The sequence below is a fragment of the Arachis hypogaea genome, chromosome 14 (assembly GCF_003086295.3).
Source record: "Arachis hypogaea cultivar Tifrunner chromosome 14, arahy.Tifrunner.gnm2.J5K5, whole genome shotgun sequence".
Taxonomy (NCBI): Eukaryota; Viridiplantae; Streptophyta; class Magnoliopsida; order Fabales; family Fabaceae; genus Arachis; species Arachis hypogaea.
Genome location: NC_092049.1, coordinates 67,489,770 through 67,493,575, shown reverse-complemented (window position 1 = coordinate 67,493,575; position 3,806 = coordinate 67,489,770). Strand labels below are relative to the sequence as shown.

The 3,806-nt window shown below is 34.8% G+C and overlaps 1 long non-coding RNA gene across 1 annotated transcript; it reads left to right on the top strand.

The window, feature by feature from the left end:
• The first annotated feature begins 251 nt into the window (after nt 1-251).
• Nucleotides 252-1,221, top strand: LOC140178850 (uncharacterized). The gene is made up of 3 exons (XR_011871804.1): nt 252-407; nt 599-691; nt 869-1,221. It is a non-coding gene; the product is annotated as an uncharacterized lncRNA (long non-coding RNA).
• Nucleotides 1,222-3,806: the final 2,585 nt, after the last annotated feature.

Here is a 3,806-nt window from a genome sequence, read left to right as displayed (position 1 = left end):
GGCAATTGGCCACTGATTCTGTAGCATTTCCAATCAGTTTTGAAAAGTGGTCAGACATTCCAAAAAGCTTTTTTGAAAATCAATGGAATATTTTTTTCCTAGTAAGAAGATTACTCAAACTCTAAAGCTTATTTCTTTGCCATTATTTAGTTATATTTGCTGGTTAATATATATTCTTTGTTATAATTTTGAAGGCTCGATTTTGCTTCAAAGTGAGTGATAACTTGGCTAAACGATTTTTGCTCCAATCACTTGGCAAAAAATGGAGGGAACATAGGATAAAGCTTTGGAATGATTTTTATGATCCGAGGTTGAGTAAAACCGAGATCATAAATAATGCACCAGAAGATATTGCTCCTGATCAATGGGCTTTATTTGTAGAATATCGTTTGAAGCCTGAAACTCAGGTAAGCCTTATATGAAGCAGATATTGCTGCTGCCTGCTCTTGTATTTTATTTTATATAGAGTTGGTAATGAACTAGTGATAGCTTCTCATGCAGTAGTGCTGCACTCTTTTGCCCTCTTGAAACCATTATTATTGTTATATGTTGAATGCATGTTTGGTTCTATTTAATTATGTCCAAATTTAACTTGCAGAAACTTTGTAAGAGGAATCAAGAAATTCGGCAAAAACAAATAATTCCTCATACTTCAGGTGCTAAATCAATTGCAAGAAGAAGGGCTGAATTGGTAATCAATTAATGCATGCATATCTAATCTATCTCAAATATAATGCATGCATTATCTCTTAATTTTTCTGCATATCTAATCTATCTCAGATAATAATTAGATGAATGATATATACATGATTGAAGTTAGTAGGCTTCTATTTTTTAATCGAGTCTTTCTACTTTTCTTAAATTTTAGACGGAAGAGACGGGAAAAGAAGTTAGTAGGGTTCAAATGTGGGACATCACTCACAAGAAAACAGATGGAAGTTATGTTAACGAAAAAGCTAAAGAAATAGCGGTAAGACTAAAGTGTAATAAGTAACTTGTTTGTATTTCTTTTTCTTTCTTTTTTATAATATAATACTATTTTTGATTCTTTCTTTTTTTTTATACATGTAGGAGAAGATTGAAGCACATAGCAGCCAACAACCGATGGAATTAACTCTTAATTATCCTCTTGATGCTCTTGGAGTAGTTTTTGGGAAAGAGCACCCTGGTCGTGTTCGAGGTTTAGGTATGGGAGCTGTTCCAACAATTGCTTTCAAGAACAACATTACAAGGATTAGTCAAATGAATTTAGGTTCTTCAAATGATGTTGGAACATCATCTACTTGTGGTCCAAATGTACAAGAAGAGTTGGATACCGTTAAAGCACAATTGCAAGCGCTAGTCTCCTATATTGCTTCTAAGGAAGGAGGTAAAATTCCAATACAATTGGCTGGAATATTCCCTACTCAACAAGTTTCACAGGTACAAATACAATTATCCTCTTTTTTTTCCTTTTGATGTGAAATAATTGTAAACAGTGGAGAGGATGCTACTAATGCAGGAAACAGTGGATTAATCTCTGCTTGATTAGTAGTGTTGCTGAGTTTGTTATAGCATTCAAGCTCTCGTGTATTTGTTGACAATCCATGTTGAAAGAAGTCATTACTGTAGTCTGATTGAGATAATAATAGACCAGTAGGGTTTGATTGTGATCCATATTCTTCACTTTTCAAGCCAAAAGGTTCTACAGTTTGAAGGATGTTTGACCCGTTAAGATAAGAATTATTGAAGCTGGGGTTTCCTAAGGGGAAATTAGGGTTATTCCCCATGTTAAGAAATGTGTTGCCGTTCATGATTTGTAACAGATTTTGCAACAGTTGTAGTTGGGCTAATTGAGAAGTAGCATCTCCTTGTAGAGCAATATTAGGGTTTCTCCCCCAAGTAGTAGTGTTCATATTCATCATAGAATTCCCTCTTTTTTTTCCTTTTGATGTGAAATAATTGTAAACTGTTCATGAATACTTTTGATCTCCAAAACAAGTTAAGATTCGGTCATGGTCACTGTTGGCTATTTGAATGTACTTTTGAGTGAAATAATTGTAAACTGTTCATGAATACAGATTTTGACTTCCCGTTCTGATTTTGTTGTAAATTATAATTGATTAACAAAAAGTGAAAAAAAAAGATTTATCAATGTTTGTGGTATATAGGCATAAGTAGGAAGCAGCTAATGGTAATAGGTGAGCATGAGCATGTGTTATTGCTGGTTGTTGACTAAGGGTTGTTATTGCTGTTATTGCTTTGTTTGAAAATGATTCTATACATCAGTGAATAGAAAGATCTTAAGGCATCATTCTTTGTCGCTGCTATGGTTAACAAGCACATGGGAAAGCTAATTAACAACTAGCACTAGTAGTATTATTAGTAACATTTTATATGTATTTTTTAGATGAATTCAAATTCATAATTATCCACTTATTATTAATATATGCCTTTTTCTTGTATTTCTTGTGCTCATAATAATTATATTTTTGTTGTAGGGATTGGATCAGGAGAGTGAGATTCCATCACCAAAAGAGTTAGGAAGTAGGTCTTCTGGAGCAAGCAACAAGGAAGCATGACCTTGCTTGATATGTTAAGACAATTATAAGTCAGAATTAGTCAATGCTTGTTAAGGATTATTTTGATACTTTGTTTTTTGGATTATGACATTTCAATTATGACTTGGATTATGACTTTTGGATCATGTATGAATTAAAAATCATCTTATGATGTTTGATTTATGCCTATACCTTTTGGTTATTATGAGATTTTTAAGTGAGTTTCGAAAATATCACTTTAAATTAGTGGTTTCAATCTTATTTTAAAAAGCATAAAATTGTCATCATAATTAGGTACAAACGGCGGTTAGAAACCCCCGTTTTAAATGAAAACGATACCATTATACGCTGGTAGAAACGGCGGTTAAAAACTGCCATTTTAAACGAAAATGATGCCATTATATTTTGGTAAAAACGGCGGTTAGAAACTGCCATTTTAAACACACAAGATGCCATTATAACATGGTAAAAATGGCGGTTATCATGGGAAAAATGGCGGTTTCTAACCGCCATTTTAAACGGAAGAGATGCCACAACATCCTGGTAAAAACGGCGGCTGTTCAAAAACCGCCATTTTATGCGGAAATAATGGCGGTTACAAACCGCCATTTTAACCTTCAAAAATCGCCGTATTATCCACAGGTTATTATGGCGGTTTTCTGAAAACCGCCGTAATAACCAGAATGGCGCCCAGAATAACGGCGTTTCTTGGAGGCGCCAGTTTTGGTCATAATGGCGGTTATAACCGCCGTAATTACCCAAAATAACCGCCGTTTTAACCTTTTTTTTTTTGTAGTGTTAGCACTTAAATTAGTGCTTTCTCTTCCTGTGGATTTAAAGCAGAGCTTATGATCACTGGAAAAGTGTCACCCTCTCCCAAAAATGTATATTTCAGGGATGGTGGTAGTGGTTTGAGCTCAGGTTTAGGAGGTTTCTCCTCTTCCTGAGGGATTTTCAGTGGTACTTTTATTTCCTCTGATTCCTCCAGATCAGGCTGAACATCTTTAAAGATGTCTTCTAGCTCTGATTCAAGACTCTCAGTCATATTGATCTCTTCCACTAAAGAGTCAATAATATCAGTGCTCATGCAGTCATTTGATGTGTCTGGATGCTGCATAGCTTTGACAGCATTTAACTTGAACTCATCCTCATTGACTCTCAGGGTCACTTCCCCTTTTTGTACATCAATAAGAGTTCATCCAGTTGCTAGGAAAGGTCTTCCTAGAATGAGAGTTGCACTCTTGTGCTCCTCCATTTCCAGCACTA